The sequence below is a fragment of the Impatiens glandulifera genome, chromosome 6 (assembly GCF_907164915.1).
Source record: "Impatiens glandulifera chromosome 6, dImpGla2.1, whole genome shotgun sequence".
Lineage (NCBI taxonomy): Eukaryota > Viridiplantae > Streptophyta > Magnoliopsida > Ericales > Balsaminaceae > Impatiens > Impatiens glandulifera.
In genome coordinates, this window is record NC_061867.1 from 46,487,443 (window position 1) to 46,507,960 (window position 20,518).

The following is a 20,518-nucleotide window of genomic DNA, read 5'->3' on the forward strand; positions in this document are numbered from 1 at the left end:
CTAGGGCACATCGGTCCTAGGCTAAGTGAGGGCTCATTCGTAGGGTTAGAAACATTGGTCATAGGTTTAGGGTTAGGTTTACCGGTCGTAGGCTAAGTGGGGGCTCGGTCCTAGGGTTAGAAGCATCGGTCCTAAGTTTAGGGTTAGGTTTACCGGTCTTAGGCTAAAGGCTCTCGGTCCTAGTCCACGGTCCTAGGCTAAAATAGGGCTCAGTCCTAGGTTAGAAAAATCAGTCTGGGCTAAGACGAGGGCTCGGTCCTAGGTCAATTTTCTCGATCGACTTCCACGGTCCTAGGACTTAGTCCTAAATGAAGAACACTAGTCCTAGTTGAGAAAATTCGGTCATGTGATCCACGGTCCCATGTCAATTTTCTTGGTCCTAATTTTTGACCCAGGGTTCATTTTCTTGGTCCTTGCTAAAAAACAGGACCGATGATCACCGGCTCTAGGCTAAAACCTTAGGACCGAGTGTTATTGTTTTGGTCAAAATTTCAGAAGTCCATAACTTTTGATTGGGATCATAAAATTATGATCCGTAATCTACAGTTAGTTCATATGATCATGAAGAACAAAAGCCCTAATATAAATCAAAATTTTAAAGTTTTTACAAGGATTAATTTTAAAACACCATTTCTATGTCAAATTTTGGAATTTTTTAAATTAGGTTGTTTCAAGGTCTGATTTTTGTTCTATTAAATTTGAAATTATGAATATTATTGAACACAACCAAAACAAGAACATCATCAAAAAAATTATTGAAGATTGAATCAAAATCCAAAAATTTTCAAAAACAACATTTGATCAAATATGATCAAATTGATCAAACAGTTTCTTGGAATTCATCCTAACATATCAACAAGCATGTATAGCAACTAATTGGATAAAAAATCCGGATTAAACTCTTGAACACAAAATTTCAAAAATTTAGTTTATTAAGCTTTTATGTTAAAATTACAATTTGATCAAACATGATCAAAAAGTGATTACAGTTGCTTAAAATTCATCCTAACATGTTAATAAACATGTATAGAAACTAACTAAATAAAAAATCCAGATTAAAACCAAGAACACAGAAATTTTCAAAATCCAGTTTTCAATTTGTTTTTTGTTCAAGTTGATTTGATCAATTCTCTTTCAGCAGAAAGTTTATACATGATATATAATGATTCTTAACAAAGAAATCACACAATCAAGCTCAAGAACAAATCAAATCCGATCAATCAAGAAAAGTTGAAAATATTCAAAGTTTTGATTACAAACTGAAATCAAGGCTTCTAGATTCATATCAACAACTAGAGAACACTCCTGGGATGTGATGGAGTCTATCCAAAAGTCTGGATCGAAGCAAGAGTCGCGGAGGAAGTTCTGACATAAACCAGTTCTTGGTTGATTCTTCAAATTTCGATTCAGTGTGTAATTCTTGGATATTGCTCAATGATTTGGTCTACAAACCATGAAGAAATATTTATACTGCCTTAGAGGCAGTCGAGGAGGGGTAATTGAACACGAAATAACCCTCCGGTGAACTTATCTTCAAAGCTTTATCCAGTTCACTAAAAGCCTTATCCAAGACAGGATGATGCTGGAGGATAAGGGCGAAACACAGGCGTCATTGAGGGGAGCACGTGGCCGAAAAAATCAGCAGATTTGATCGCCTTTTGAGGAAGCTAGAGCTTCTGGAAAAAACGCGTCGGCGAAGTTACGATTCCGACAAGGTCGCGAGTCCAGAGGGAAAACAAAATAAACGACGTCATTTCGAGTGACGGAACATCAAGTTCTGTTGAAGTTTTGTCCGTGGTAAACTCTTTTGACTAATTGGATTAGTCTGCCCCGTTAGTTGATCCGGGGTGGCCAGTTGCATGCCTGATCCGTTATAGCGGGAGTCTAGCGTAGTCTAGACTATTGGAAGAGATCTGGACGCTCATCTGATGGTCCATGATCCTGCTGCAAGGTTTTAAAAAAAATCCGGCTGCACAAGATTATCCGATTTTATTTTTCTTAAATATTCATTAATGATTTTTAATTCATTTTAAATTCATTTATTCATCAAAAATTTCACAAAACATATTTCTAGAATCATAATAACAATTATGATCATATTTTATTTTTAGGGTATTTTTGGGATTTTGGGATATTCTAATTAATTGGTTTAAGTCATAAATTAAACATATATCATGATTAAATCATAATTAAATATTTTTAACCTTTTCTTTGGTCTAATTTGGGTAAAATAAATATAATATTTTATCCTCAAACTATTTTGAGAATTTTTAAATAGTTTTTAATTAGGGCTTAATTATCACAATAATTAACCTTAATTTTATCCTCAATTCTTCTTTGGAATATTTTGAATATGAAAATTCAAAATATTTTCTTAATATTATTATAAAAATAATAATATTATTTATAAGTTAGGGTATTTCAAATTTCTATGTCTATAATATTAGTTAATTAAAAAATTGAACTTATATTGTTAAAAATGTCCAACGTTCATCAAATTTGGTGTTGATTTTGAAATTTAAAGTCTTATTAGCCTAGTTGGTTGAATGATTGTTCTTATTTTGTTTGGTCCAAGTTCGAAACACACATATAACATTATTTATTATATTTTTAACCGTTTTAAGTTTATGGGTGGGTCAACCCACAATCCGATTCAAATATCTATTACTTTCACATATATATATATATACAAATTAACCACAACTCTCGACCCGGCAATCTAGACACTTTCAAATTAAGCATTATTATTATATATATATATTAGTTATTTAAAAAGTTGAACTTATATTGTTAAGAATATCCCACGTACATCAAATTTGGTGTTCAATTTAAAATATAAAGTCTTATGATAGGATCGGCTTAATCAATAGAGACGGGGGTAAGGCTAATGATGAAGGGTTAGGGGATCCGATTTGATAGAAATCTTGTTAAGGATTTAAATCAATTTCTATTATACGTAAACCCTTGTAAACACTTGAAACAGAATCAAGCGCGGAAATGTTTACTTAGGTTTGAAGTTGGGAACCAAGAATGAAAAGATGACAGAAAGAAAGAACACATCAGCTTGTTTATGGATGTTCGGAGCAAACTCTCCTACGTCACCCCTTCTTCCAACCACCAGAATGATTCACTATAATATATTTTGATCAAATACAGTTTGTACGAATATCTCACTGTGGAACAGAACATACTTTGTTCAACTTACAGTATGATGAAGAATATCACTCAGTTAAAACGATGTTTTGATTCTAACTCTCTCTTGATTAACACACCGTAAATCAAGAAAGCAGCTCACAGTTTCAATAGAATAATCTGAGTATCAAAATGATTGATTAATTGTCTGGTTTGTTCACTCAAAGTTCTCGTCGTTAGTCTGTTGTCCTTGAGATTCTTTAAATAAGGAGCAGTAATTAACGTTCGAATCTTCATAATGACACGTGGCGAGCTTCCATTGGAACGCCTCCATAGTACACAGTAGACTCTGAGCACAAGAATCGTGGCCGTACACAACTGGTAGTACGCTGAATATTCTTCATAGATGTACCTGCAAAACAAGTCGTGTGAAGGATATTCGCTTACGTAGCATTGGTTGATTGGTTGCAACTGGCTATCGTACTAATCTTCACTAGAAAGTGGAGCAGGAGTAGCATACAGCTAGAGCACGTGGGTAGGCGGGTGCTAGCTTCAAGCAACTGCTTAAGCATGGCATTAGACGTATTTCAATTAGACGACCTCTTCTAATGAAATCAGATGTCCCCGTCTAATAATAGGATCCATTAGACCACCTAGTCTAATGGGATTAGACTTCACGTCTAATTACAGTTCATTTCAGACTAATCTGAAGGAGTTAGACTGCACGTCTAACTTTCACTAGTTAGACTACACGTCTAACTTTCACATTCCATTAGACTCCACGTCTAATTACGGTTCCCTTAAGACTTATCAGAAGGAGTTAGACTACACGTCTAACTTTCTCTTTCCATTAGACTCCCTGTCTAATTCAATTAGTTAGACTGCACGTCTAACTCTGTGTGTTAGACTGCACGTCTAACTTCACTAGTTAGATTGTACGTCTAACTCTGTGTGTTAGACTTCACGTCTAACTTCACTAGTTAGATTGCATGTCTAACTTCACTAGTTAGACTGCACGTCTAACTCCGTGGGTTAGACTTCACGTCTAACTTCACTAGTTAGACTGGACGTCTAACTTCGTGTGTTAGACTGCACGTCTAACTTCACTAGTTAGACTGCACGTCTAACTCCGTATGTTAGACTGCACTTCTAACTTCACTAGTTAGACTGCACGTCTCCGTGCATTTAATGCCAAATCGGTCTAATGAACCTCGTTAAGACCACGTCTAATAAAGTTTGATTTCGATACACCTGCATCAAAGACAATTAGACGCATAGATTAAGTTTTATATCAATTCATCATCAAAATTCCAATAGTCAAACTACTTTGACATTTAGTCAAAATAATTTGACCCAACATCTTATCACCAGAATCAATTTGACGAACCTCTTCAGCAAGAATATGATCTATAACTTCAATAAATATTAGTTTAGCATTTCCAATTGAATTACTAATTGTTTCCCTCATATGTTCCCAACTATTTGGTAGAGATGTTAATAAAATTGAGGTACTAACTTCGTCCCCAAAATTAATCTCAACAGACAACAATTGATTCACAATTTTATTAAATTCGTTCAAATGAGTAGTGTTAGAAGTACCGTCAATCATTCTTAAATTGAAGAGTCTTTTCATTAAATTTACATTGTTGTTAGAAGATGCTTTTTTGCATACATATCAGAGAGAGCTTTTATCAGACACATGGTGGCCTTCTCCTTTGCTAAGTTGTGAGTAATAGTCTTGACTAGCGTCAATCGGACAACCCCAAAACCTGTCTATCAAGGAGTTTCTATTCAGCTTCATCCATCTTCTCTAGTTTCTCACTCAAAGGAACATAAAAAAATATTTCTATTAACATAATCCTCAATTTGCATATTCTAGAATGCATAATCTATTCTATCAAATATTTCAATCAAGTGTCCTATAATATTCTCATTTGCCATCATTTCCAATGCTCTGATCTAGCCTAAACTTGCTCTAATATCAGTTGTTAGGATTTAGATCCCCTAAATCTGACCTGCTTAACATAATCTATAAAAACGCTAGAAAGAAGAACAGAAGAAGACATAGATTTATAGTGATTCACTCAAATGAACTATATCCACCACCAAATTTCACTATGAAGAAGGAATACAAAGTTTTTGCCTCACACTTTTTTTGGAAGACAACTTAACACCATTTCATTAAGAACCCAAAAGTGGGAGAAATGGTAAATTATCAAAGTTAGACAAACCATAGATTTGATTAAAATAATCAAACAACCCTAGAGTATCTGATTAGAATTAAAAAAAACATAGATTATAGACAACTAAAACATACCAATATTTCTACTTAACATTCTTATTCAATTTAGCCAATATCATTTCCGCTACTTTTGGATCACAATCTGCTACTCTAGCATAGGGGTGTAAACGAGCCCAGCCGAGCTGAGCTCGAACTAGCCATGGATTAAGTTCGGCTTGACTCAATTTTTTATTGGCTCGACTCGATCATATAATTATAGGCTCGAGTTCGGCTTGAAATGCTCGAATTTAAATATATTTATATATTAATTTCTTATTTAAAAAAAACATAATGGAAGTCGAGAGTCCATTCATTGGACCGTACAACCTTCTATGTATTTTTTTGTTTTATGCTCTGTAACTCTTCCTTAACCAGGACGTAGTTCATGTAAGAATGAACGTATTGGTTCACGTAAAAATGAAAGTATTTGTTACGTAAAATACATAAGAGAGTTATTCATGTTTAAACAAGTTTGAGAAGAATACTTTCAAGTTGTGTAGTGTATTTGAGATGAACTTGAAAACATATTAAACTCTATTATGTTTATTTTGAAAAATAGAACACTTTGTAGTGAAATAAAAATAATTTTATATATCTTATAAAATATAATACATTGAAATTGCATATATAATTAATATTGTAGTATATTTATATTTTGATTTGATTTTCAAAAATTATGTTTTTGTAATTAAATTAATATCAAATCTATTTATTTCCTTATAACTTATAAGTATTATACAATATTTATTTTTTAATTTATAAATATTATTTTGGTATATCTTGATAAACACTTTATAGTGAAATAAAAATAGTCTTATATCTTATAAAATATAATATATTTAGATTGCATATATTAAATAGTATTACAATATATTTATATTTTGATTTACTTTTCAAAAATTATGTTTCTATAATTAAATTAATATCAAATCTATTTATTTCCTTATAAATATTACATAACATATATTTTTTAATTTATGAGTATATTTTGGGGAGGCCGATAAGAAATAAGCTCATAAATAATTGTATGGGTATATTTCAAAATTTGATTAAAAAATAAAATATAATAATCAAATTTTGTATATGATTAGGCTCGAAAAAGCTCGACGAGTCATCAAGCGAGTCTTACCTAAGCTCGAATTCGGCTCGAATCTTAAACGAGCTGGCTCGAGCTCGGCTCGAATTCGATTTTGACCGAACTCGAATCGAACTTTGACCGAGTCGCTCACGAGCGGCTCGGCTCATTTATACCCCTACTCTCGCAACCCATCTACATTGGCTAATTATTGATAATTGAATGGTTGCATTTGATGGAAATGAGAATTTGGATAAATACATTAAATATAATTTAATTTAAATAAATATAAATGCATACCAAATTCAAATATAAATTTTTGGTAAATTTAATGTCAATGGATAATATCTTATGTCAAGAGTCTAGAAATGTCAAGAGTCTAGGAATGACAGTTGTTGGATGAATTATCAACCGTTGGATTGATAAATAAATTTATTGTGATGATTTAATTTCCAACTATATATATCTCCTAATGTTGGAACTTTTCATATATGTCTTCTTCTCCTATTTCATTATCTCTCTAGAATTCAAAAGGTTTTTTCTTTGTTTTCTAAGTGTTTTTTGAGTTTTTCACTCAACCGAGTGTTCTTCGAGTTCTTGACTCGTTGCATTTCTGTTGAAATTTGGTGTTCAATTCTGGTACTCTATCAAGTTTTTTGCTTATTGATCAAGTGCTGAATCACTGTAAGATTCGTTATACCTTAGGAGACAGTCATCTATGATAAGCTTCAGCACAAGGGAGATGATAAAATTGTTTTAAGAGAAATGTGCTATGCAAATGTCTCGAATCAATATTGTGTTAGAATGATTTCGTTCTTTGTAATATTTTATTTAATTAATTTCTATGTAGCATCATTATATATATTTATGTTATTTCAAGACAAGATTATTAACAATCTAAAACAGTCTTGTTGTGTAAGTTAGTTAGTAGCCTTTGTCTTCGAAAATCTTTGTCTTTATGTTTCAGAAATATGAGTTGCGATGTTTCAAAAGAGTTGATGGCTCATTTTAACAAGTTGAAATTATTTATCTTAAAAGGAGAAGAATCAACTAATAAAGATAAGTCTTGATCGTGCACTTGTATATATATATATATAATTAATTTTATATGTTAATGTATGTTGACATATAAATTTTCTCAAGAAAAATTGTATACTCAATATACAAATATTATTTTGAAAATAAGTTAGAAAAAAAATATATAAAATTTAATTTTATATGCTAATGTATGTTGACATATAAATTTTCTCAACAAAATTGTATACTCAATATACAAATGTTATTTTGAAAATAAATTAGAAAAAATATAATTCATTTTTTTTAATTAAAAGCTTGTTAGTTACTAAAATTATTGTTATTAATAAATAAAAAGTAACTAAAATGTTAGTTTTTAATTTTAAGAAAATTAACAGTTATATTTATTGATTATAATTAAAATTAATTATAATTGGAACATATGATTTTAGTTTTAAAATAATTAATTAAGCATAAGAATGTACTATGTGATTACTAACTAAAGAGATATGATCACATATATATATATATATATATATTTATATATATTTATATATACTACATTTATATTATGGTATTTGAGATATTATTTTTAAATATGTATATATTTGATTGTTAACCGAGTTGAGTCAAAGAAAAATATTAATTTTTTCTAAGTATAGGAAACAGAAGGTCGTAATAACGGTAAAGTTAGTAACGAAGAAGTTAAAGAGTTGTGTAACTTGGATTTAAAGAGCCAAAGAGAAGACTCGTAATTATGCGGAATTAATTGATAGGGTCTACTTGGTTCTAGACCTCAATAATAAGACCTTATTTAATTTGGTCTTACAAGAAAAAATCTTAATTGATTTGAGAACTGATGCGGCATATGTGTCGACAAGTTAAAGAGTTGTGTAACTTGGATTTAAAGAGCCAAAGACTCGTAATTATGCAGAATTAATTGAGAGGGCCTACTTGGTTCTAGACCTCAATAATAAGACCTTATTTAATTTGGTCTTACAATGAAAAATCTTAATTGATTTGAAAAACGATGCGACATATGTGTCGACATCATCGAATGTAATCGTGCAATCGAAAATAAATGTTCAAGTGGTTTCAGCCAAAAATGTTTGAAACAATATCATTTCTTTTATATAAATAATGTGACATGATGCTTAATATTTATTTTATTAAATATTCTAATTTATTTTTTAAAAATAATATGTTAGAAATGAATATATACATAATCAAGGTGACCTTTGATATACTCACCTAAAGTAACTATAGGTTGATGCTTTGTTTGAGATACTTTGATATACTCAAGTAAAATAATTATAGGTTGATGCTTTGTTTGACATAAAATTAACTATGTTTAGTCGGATCGATTTTTTGTCTCAGATTTTTATAGGGATTTTTATAGTCTGAATAATACTCTCAATTGTTGGTGAGTCTTTTATTGCTCATACCTTGTGATTGTGTTGATGATCCTTTCTCGAGTCTGTGTTCATCTCCTTCTTAGCAGCAAAGAAAACGAAATAATCGAATCTTAAGTTATTTTTCATTATCCAATAAAAAATTACTCGATTTGATCTTTCACATGTAGGGCTTTTTACTCGATTTGATCTTTCACATATATTTAGATGACTTATTTTTATTTGACAAGATTTTTTCCGCGCGTTACTTATCAACCTTGAACTAAGGATAATTTTAATTGTCACTCAGAGTCTTTGGTAGAAATTCTTCTAACACCGTTTAATTTTTCTTTGAAGGAATTATCAACAAAAACACATTATGGTTGAATGTTTTCTGCTGAAGTTTTTTTTTTAAATTGTGTATGTAATTTGATATCTAGATTTATTAATTATTGTTTTTTATTTTGTAGACGTATTATTTACTAAAAGAATTAATTTCTTATAATAAAAAATTCATTAATGAAAACCTTAATTATTATTTATTTTAATTGATAAAAGAATAAAATCTTTTATAATTAATTCATCAAATAGTTATAAAAATATGGTTTTTAAACTCTCTTATTTATTATTATTATAAAATATTTAGAAAGAAATAATAAAAAGTAATTATAATTCCATAATATCTAATAAGATTAAATAATTAATAAGGCGTTTCAAAGTTAATTTGTGCATAAGTTTATAATTTTAATTGAAAGAAATAAATGCACATGATCTTCCATATAATAATTACTTGGATTATTTGAATATATAACCCAAATGAACCTTATCATTTACCTCTATTCTGAAAGAGAGCTATAGAGAGTTCGGCCATGGCAACATATAAATCTTTGCATTTGTTTCACATTCTCTTAATCATATTAATGGCCTCAATTATTTGCATGTCTCAATCTTATGAACCAACTCATGAAGAAAGAATGGTAATAGTTCTAACACAATACTCTTAAATCAATCTTTTTGAATGCATCAAATTAAAAACTAAAACTAAGATTGTATCTAGTATTATCTGATTTCCGCAAACTTGAAAGAATTATCGATTTTTTTTTTTTATTTTCATATTGAGTTCCTTCAAACATGTTTTTTGTTTCTTATAGGTACACATTGTTTATATGGGATGCCTTCCAGAAGGGGAGTATTTAGCTCGTTCACATCATATTAACATGCTTCAAGCTCTTGGTCATTTAGATAGGTTTGTGGAAATTTGTTTATAATTTGATTATTCATCATTTTTTTATATGAATGGGAAGTTTTTAACATATATATTTCAATTAAATAACTTAAAACATGAAATAGAACAAACACAAATTAAATAAAATTGACAGTAATACTAAGTGATTGACACATTATAATTCATTTTATTATCAAAGATTCTTACTTTTATGTCAAATTGATATGAAACAGTGTGATAGAGAAGATATTGATGAGAAGCTATACAAGAAGTTTTAATGGATTCGTTGCGAATCTCACTCCACGTGAAGCTTCTAAACTTAGAAGTAAATCATTTAACTCTTTTTATTAACTATCATTACAAAATATATTTGATTGCAAAACAAATCCATAAATAGTTATTAACAAATTCTCTTTTAAAAACATCCATCTTTGATAGAATAGAGTTACAACTTACAAGTTCATTTGTTGATATATGAAGTAATCAAAATAACTATATGAAGGTGGGTTTTATTTTTCTTACATCTCAATTTAAGAACTCTTATTCAAATTTACTTTCAGTAATTTTGTTATTATTATTCATTTCCATAACTATTGCCAAAAATTATTTAATTCATAAAATTCCATCATTATGCAACATTATTACTTGTAAAAAAACATGTAGATATTTTAATCAAATTTGTTTGTGAATTTATTTGTCTTTTCCTTTCATAGGCACAAAAGATGTTGTCTCGGTTTTCAAAACTCGCAAATTTCAAATACAGACCACAAGATCTTGGGACTACATGGGCTTTCCCTTAGAAGTTTCTCGAAATCCAATGGTCGAGAGTGACATAATAATTGGTCATATGGACACCGGTGTAGTACCTAATATAAAGAGTTTTTCAGACCACGGTTTAGGACCTGTTCCAAAGAAATGGAAAGGTTCATGTCTTGGAGGCAAAAATTTCACATGCAACAAGTAAGTGTAATATCTCTTTATGATTTTGTAATACATTGTATTACATATCACTTATTCTGAGTTGTGTACTTAATTGGAGTACTATATATAACAATCATAATCATTTGCTTAGGAAGCTAATTGGAGCCCGGTTTTATTCCGGAAACACAGCAATGGATAAAAATGGTCATGGAACCCACACGGCTTCCACGGTAGTTGGAAGGGTTGTGAAAAATGCTAATTTTTTTGGCATAGCAAACGGGACTGCAAGAGGAGGTGTCCCATCATCTAGGATAGCTACTTACAATGTGTGTGGTCAAGAATCATGTGATGATAGATATATTATGGCTGCTTTTGATGATGCTATTGCAGACAACGTTGATATTATTACTATCTCATTAGCAAATCCTGATCAGTTAAAAATAAGTGAAGATGTTATTGCCATCGGCTCCTTTCATGCAATGGAGAAAAATATTTTAACGATACAAGCTGGAGGAAATGCCGGGGCTGATAACAAGTTAAAATCGATTTTAAGTTTTGCACCATGGCTATTCACAGTTGCTGCCAGTAGCACAGACAGACAAATAGTCAACAAGCTTGTTCTTGAAAATGGCCGCACATTCATTGTAAGTTGTCATCTTTATTAAATTACTTGAATAATTTCAATATTTTAGTCCAAATGTTTGATAGTTAAGAGAGACTTCTAAGAGATCATGAAATGTTCAATTCCCACTTAATCATATTTTTCCTATTTTCCATACACCTTCATATTGATGTAATATATATATACTTAAATCTGATTAATATATATATTCAATGTTACTAACTACATTCATTTTACATGGTTTAAGTTGTGTTTAGTTGAAGTCTAAGTAATCCATAAGACCATGAGCTTGCCAGGTACCATATTTTTGCATTAATCATACCCTCATTAGATTACTAACATTGGCTAGGCTAGCCTAGAACAGACCAAATACCACATCAACAAATAAATAAGATTTTTTTTTAAATAGAGTTGCATTATGAATTATTATTTTCTTTGAAGATGCCAACATTGGATGAAAAAAACAATTAAGTGGTAGTTGAAAAGATAAATTAATTAGTTAATGTATCCTACTTTACAATATACAAGTTTCATTTTGTTATTAGTTCTACATAATTATGTAATTAGAGAAACTCATTTTACTAATATACTATTGTTGTTGAGTAGAGCAATCTAGTGAGCATTTTTTCCCCAGGCAATCAAAACAAGAGGCTGGTGTACGGAAGAGAAATCACCCTTCATTGTAACGAATCAAGTGCAAAGTAATGTTTTATTTCGTAATCTCCTTTATAAAGCTATCGGAAAGACAATTCACTCCTATAATTTTGGCGCTACTAGTACTAGTTGATTTGTGTTGTAACTCACCTTTTCTAAAACAATTGAATTACAGAATATGCATGAACGGTTGTATAGAGCCTCATTTGGTAAAGGGAAAGATTATAGTATGCGATGTTGACGAGTCTAAGGCACCAACCATCTTCGATGTTATGGATGCCAAGGCAAGTGGAATTGTTGTTCGGGCACTTGAATTAAATAAAGATAGAGTAACCATCATACCTTTTCCCGCTGTGGTTTTGAAAGACTCTGATTTTAATTATGTTAAGTCTTACTTAAAATCCGAACAATTCCCTTCTGCACGCATTCTAAAGAGTGATACTATTCTTGGTTATGCTCCTAAAGTAGCATCATTCTCCAGCAAAGGGCCTAATATATTTTTACCAGAAATTTTTAAGGTATATATCTACATTACTTTATTATTATTATTAATAACACAATTTTAGTCATTATTTTAATTTATCCCATATTGGGAGTTTTTTGTTTTCAAGAACCATCTTTGTTTTGTTTTGTTTTTGTTGTATATATTATGTTATTATGTGTCTTCTTCTATGCTTGATAGCCAGATATAACTGCACCGGGAGTGCAAATTTTGGCTGAATGTCCTATAGAAGAAAATTTAGCTTTGATAAACATCACTACTCAGTATGACATCCAATCTGGAACGTCTACTGCGTGCCCCCATGTTGCTGGCGCGGCAGCTTATGTAAAATCAATTCATCCAGATTGGTCTAGTTCAGCTATCAAATCTTCTCTTATGACTACTGGTATGGTAATCAAGTAAATTTGAGTTTTAAAAGTTAAAAGTGGTTAACGATTGATCGTATCTTCTGATTTGTTGACTTGGTTGTAGCTTGGAAGATGAATGTAAAATACAACCTAAATGCTGAACTTAGCTATGGAGCAGGACACATTGATCCAGTGAAGGCTACACATCCTGGACTACTGTATGAAACATTCGTAGATGAATACATGAATATGTTTTGTAGTATGGGTTCCGAAGGAAATATATTGAGGAAGATGATAAGAAAAAAAGAAAAATGTCCAAAAGACATTATAACATCTGCAAAAGATCTCAACTATCCAGCAATGACTGCACCAATTCATAGTAACTCATCTTTTACTATTCAATTTTCTAGAATGGTGACAAATGTTGGACATTCTAATTCGACATATTATGCAAAAATTAGTACAGGAGATAACACAATCTACATCAATGTCGAGCCAAGTGTTCTATCTTTTGTTAGTCTAAAGGAGAGAAAAAAATTTGTTGTGACAGTTAGCGGAAAATGGATAAACCAAAATCATGTTTCTTGTTCCTTAGTTTGGTTTGATGGTACTCATAGGGTAAGAAGTCCCATTCTCTTGTATCGATCATCTATCCTATAATTCATGAGAAAATCTTATTTTTGATTCCATAAATTATACATTTTTACCTTACAATAAGAGATTTAAGGTTTGGATAAGTTTTATCAATTTTTTATATAAGTTTTATTATATTTATAATGTTTATACTATTTTGACTATCATAGAAAATTTTCAAATATATTATTCTCCTTAAAACTTATCTCTTTCCTTATCTTATCATATCATCATCTTTTTGGGACACAAATATAAATATAAATATAAATATAAATATAAATATAAATATAAATATAAATATAAATATAAATATAAATATAAATATAAATATAAATATAAATATAAATATAAATATAAATATAAATATAAATATAAATATAAATATAAATATAAATATAAATATAAATATAAATATAAATATAAATATAAATATAATTATAGTTAGGGCAAATTACCTGGGCAGCCCTCAAACTATCTCAATCGCTCACTTTTGGCCCTCAAATTAATTTTTGAAACAAATCGCCCTTCAACTTTTATAAAGGTCACCAGTGGCCCTTCCGTCAAATTTTTGGTTAAATCTAACGGTTTAAGTTTAAAATATTGTTTTTTTATATATTATCTTTAATCTTATATTTTATATTTATATATATAATTATTAAATCGCTTATATATAATATTATATATATATATATTATTATTATTAAATTTTATATAATTATTAAATCTTTTATATAATAAATAAATAATATATATATTTTTTATTTTTATCTATATATATATATATATATATAATTTATATATATTATCTTTAACTAATTTATATATAATATTTATATAATATATATTTTAAAAAATAATTTAAGTGTTAAAAGTATTTGACTAGTTAGAAGGTTATAATTACTTTTAATCTTTCAAATTATTTTGTAAAATATATATTTTATAAATTATATAAATTTGAAAGATTAAAAGTAATTGAAACCTTCTAACTACTCAAATACTTTTAACACTTAAATTATTTTTTAAAATATACATTATATAAATATTATATATAAATTAGTTAAAGATAATATATATAAATTATATATATAGACAAATAAAAATAAATAATATATATATTATTTATTTATTAAATAAAAGATTTAATAATTATATAAAATTTAATAATAATATATATATATAATATTATATATAAGCGATTTAATAATTATATATATAAATATAAAATATAAGATTAAAGATAATATATAAAAAAATATATTTTAAACTTAAACTGTTAGGTTTAACTAAAAAGTTGACGGAAGGGCCACTGGTGACCTTTATAAAAGTTGAAGGGGCGATTTGTTTTAAAAATTAGTTTGAGGGCTAAAAGTGAGCGATCGAGATAGTTCGAGGGCCGCCTAAGTAATTTGCCCTTATAGTTATAATTATACTTTAAAGTGTCCGAATTGCTGAGTTGAGAGTTATGGTTAATTTGAATATATATGTAAGAGTAAATGGATATTTGGATTGGATTGTGGGTTGATCCGCCCATAAACTTAAAACGGTTAAAATAAAATTAAAAATGATAAATGTATGTTTCGAAGTTGCAACATAACAAAACAAGTACAACCCTTTAACCAACTAGACTAATAAGAATTTATATTTTAAATTAAATATCAAAGTTAATACGTGAAATTTTTTAAAAATATAAGTTTAACTTTTAACTAATTAATATATATATATATATATATAATTATGCTTAATTAAGGATATCCAACTATTAGAGCTTTCTAGAAACTCGGGATTGTATTTGGGAGATCAATAATTTTTTGATAAAAGGAGATTCCCTCTACTTTTGTCTCTATTTATTTCCTAAAATTTTTACCACTAATTGGTGGAAAGAACCAAGGTTCTCACTATCTTAAGACCCGGTGGGGACAGAGTTAGGAATATTTATTCCTTTATTTATTTAGTTGAGTTTAAGATCGAACCTATATAAAGGCTCTTTATGTATCTTCCTATTGTCCTTGATATATTCTTTTTATTCCTTCAGGAGAATTAAGACTCACGTAGTTATCCCTTGGATGTGACGTGGTTATACAAAATTAGAGGTCGATTAGTCCACTCCAAGTTGGGGACTAACGGTTGGCAATTCCGACGTATTTATACTAGAGGTCAACTAGTTCATTCGAGGCTGGGGACTAACACTAAGGATTACGAAATAGTTATACAATACTAGAGGTTGATTGGTTCATTCCAAGCTGGGAAATGATTTTATTCTAATTTTGGTAAGGTTGGATTGTGAGTCGTTATAATCCTGATAAGGTTGGATTGTGAGCCGTCATAGTTCTGTTAAGGATGGATTTGGATCCAACATAGTTCTGGTAAAGCTAGATTGAGAGTCATTGTAGTCCTGGTAATGCTGGATTGAGATCCGTCGTAGTCTTGGTAAGGCTGGATTGTGAGTCGATGTAGTCCTCGTAAGGCTAGATTGAGAGCCGTCATTTGCACGTAATGATATTATACATAATATTGTTTAAGTGCGTCAAGATAGCTTGGAGCAATGAACTCTTCACCTTCTATTATAGATAGGTGAATTACACCACCAAAAATGATTTTCTTGAAAGGGTCCTTCCCATCGTGGTCGGAACTTGCCCCTATGGTCTAATAGTTCTCGGGTTCACTTAAGCACCAAGTCACCCTCCTTTAGGATCCTGGGCTTGAACTTTCTATTAAAGGTATCGACCAATAATAGGAAAGTGCAAACAATAATTTTTTTAAAAAAATTATTTCATAAATTTATTACTTAATTTTAAAAAAATTGAATTATCGATTCTTGGTTAAACCCGGTTAACCGGCCAGAATCGACCAAAACCGGTAGAACCAGAACTGGTAAAATCTATACCATTAACAGTCGGTTAACCGGTTTGTAAAATAAAAGCCAAAACCGGTATTAATCGAAACCGTTTAACCAGTTAACTAGCCGGTTGAACATCCCTATGAACACTCACAAAGATAATGAAAGACTTTTGGAATTTTAGAGTGATAAATGATATGATGATGTGTAGAAAAGAATTAGAGTGAAAGAATATATATAGCTCAAAATTAAACCCTAAAATCATTCATCAATTCTTTAATCCAACGGTCACTAATCTATTCATTCAATCCAATGGTTATCTTTATTTGTCTTTTCATTATCCTTGTAAGTTACATCCATCATTATGTATTTTGTAGTTAAAATAACAATTAACATCATTCGTTAACATTAACGTAAATTGTAACAATTAACAAATTCTTTTTATTTGTATTAATTTTTATTTTATTTTAATTCACATTAAATTTGGTGTGAATTTTGATTTAAATTAAATTTCACTTTAATTCATATTTAAATTTGGTATGAATTTTATTTAAATTAAATTTTACATTAATTCACATTTGAATTTGTTGTTAATTTTATTTGAATTAAATTTTACCATTAATTCATATTTAAATTTAATATGAATTTCATTCTTTACATATTATTTTTATTTAATTAATGAATTAGTTTAATATATATATATATTAAATTTACACCGGTGACAGTGTTTATCAAGAAGGGTAAGAATCAGCTATACTTATTGAAAGAGGAATAATTGAGATTGTTGATGGAAGGATAAAGTGTGTGAACGTCATGGTAGAAAATAATTAAGTAGAGAACTCGAGATAATGATAAATAGAAAGAGTAATTAGGGGTTTTTAAATTAATAATAATATTTTCAATTTTCATAACTATTTTATGAACTTCGTTTACTTATTTATTATTTTAGTATATATATATATATATATATATATATATATAATTTATTTATTAGTTTTTAAAAATTATTCATATATATATATAAATAATTTAATAACTAATATTTTTTAAATAAAATTTTAGGTGAAAAGTTTTAGTAGATGATCAGTAAAATTAAAATCGGGCTACGCACTTGAAGCAAAGTTAGAAGATATTCCCCTTTTAAGATATTTAACATTTTCTTTTTAATATATGTATATATATAAAAACAAAAATTAAAATTTATATTGACTTATAGCTAGGTTATGTAACTAGTTCTCTCTATTCTAGGGAAGTTTTATTATTATTATTTTATAATTTTTATACCATATTTTTTATTATGTAAATTGAGTTATTTTCTATTTCTAACCACTTTCTTTTAATTCCGGCGAGAAGATGAACGTAGCGTCATGAGAAGCCTAAAACAGTATGATGAGACAAATTTTACATAAGGAAGAAGATGGAGCAAATGAGGTTTTATTAAACAGTATGATCTCATACTTAATTGCTCTTATTCTTCTCTAACTCCTTACACGGTACCATAATTCCAATGCAAACACACAATACTTAACAAACACTTCAACTAGGGTTTACAAAAACACACCATACCGGCACACTGACAATTTATGAACTCACACGCACAAACACTAACAATTATGACATCTCATGCACACAAACAAAACAAACAGACATTCGAAACTCATCAATTTTTACTTACCAATTACACAGTGACAGGCAGTATTTCTCAGAACCAATTCCTCTCCTACTCAATTTTTAAATAATTTTTCACAAACTATTCACTTTTTCATTCACTCTCTCAAATTATTAATCTTTCTCTCTCTAAATCATTAATTATTCTTTTAATTACCCATCTTCCACATTAATCCACTAATTACTTTATTTTATAAATATAAATATATATAATTAAAATTAATAATACATATATTAAATAAAATATATTACATTAATATTAAAATAATATATATATATATATATTATTTTTACTTATTTTTATAAATATAATATATAATTAAAAATAAACATTATAAATTAAATAATTTAAAATAATATTATAAACGAAAATAAAATATATTACAAACACCTTTAATATTATATATTAAAATAAAATATATTATATTATATAAATATTAAAATAACACATATATTACATAAATATTAAAATAATACATATATTTTATTTGTACTTGATTTTATAAATATAATATATATAATTAAACTAAATATACTAAAATAAAATACATAATATAAACCTAAAATAAAATAAATAAAACTTTAAAATAAATTACCTGAACTTTAAAATATTTATAAAAGTAATCAATTTAAAAAACCTTAAAATAAAATAAATTATTTAAATTTTAAAATATTTATAATATTTAATACATTTACTTAAAATATGAGTGTTATTTTAATATTTATGTAATATATATATTATTTTAATATTCATATAATATAATATATTTTATTTTAATATATAATATCAAAATTTTATGTAATGTATTTTATTTAGTGTATGATATTTTATTTTAGTTTATAATATTTATTTGAATTATTTAATTTATAATGTTTAATATTAATTATATATATTATATTTATAAAATTAAATAAAAATAAAATATGTGTGTTATTTTAATATTTATTTAATATATGTGTTATTTTAATATATAATATTAAAAGTTTATGTAATGTAATTTATTTTAGTGTATAATATTTATTTAAATTATTTATTTATAATGTTTATACTATTTTGACTATCATAGAAAATTTTCAAATATATTATTCTCCTTAAAACTTATCTCTTTCCTTATCTTATCATATCATCATCTTTTTGGGACACAAATATAAATATAAATATAAATATAAATATAAATATAAATATAAATATAAATATAAATATAAATATAAATATAAATATAAATATAAATATAAATATAAATATAAATATAAATATAAATATAAATATAAATATAAATATAAATATAAATATAAATATAATTATAGTTAGGGCAAATTACCTGGGCAGCCCTCAAACTATCTCAATCGCTCACTTTTGGCCCTCAAATTAATTTTTGAAACAAATCGCCCTTCAACTTTTATAAAGGTCACCAGTGGCCCTTCCGTCAAATTTTTGGTTAAATCTAACGGTTTAAGTTTAAAATATTGTTTTTTTATATATTATCTTTAATCTTATATTTTATATTTATATATATAATTATTAAATCGCTTATATATAATATTATATATATATATATATTATTATTATTAAATTTTATATAATTATTAAATCTTTTATATAATAAATAAATAATATATATATTTTTTATTTTTATCTATATATATATATATATATATAATTTATATATATTATCTTTAACTAATTTATATATAATATTTATATAATATATATTTTAAAAAATAATTTAAGTGTTAAAAGTATTTGACTAGTTAGAAGGTTATAATTACTTTTAATCTTTCAAATTATTTTGTAAAATATATATTTTATAAATTATATAAATTTGAAAGATTAAAAGTAATTGAAACCTTCTAACTACTCAAATACTTTTAACACTTAAATTATTTTTTAAAATATACATTATATAAATATTATATATAAATTAGTTAAAGATAATATATATAAATTATATATATAGACAAATAAAAATAAATAATATATATATTATTTATTTATTAAATAAAAGATTTAATAATTATATAAAATTTAATAATAATATATATATATAATATTATATATAAGCGATTTAATAATTATATATATAAATATAAAATATAAGATTAAAGATAATATATAAAAAAATATATTTTAAACTTAAACTGTTAGGTTTAACTAAAAAGTTGACGGAAGGGCCACTGGTGACCTTTATAAAAGTTGAAGGGGCGATTTGTTTTAAA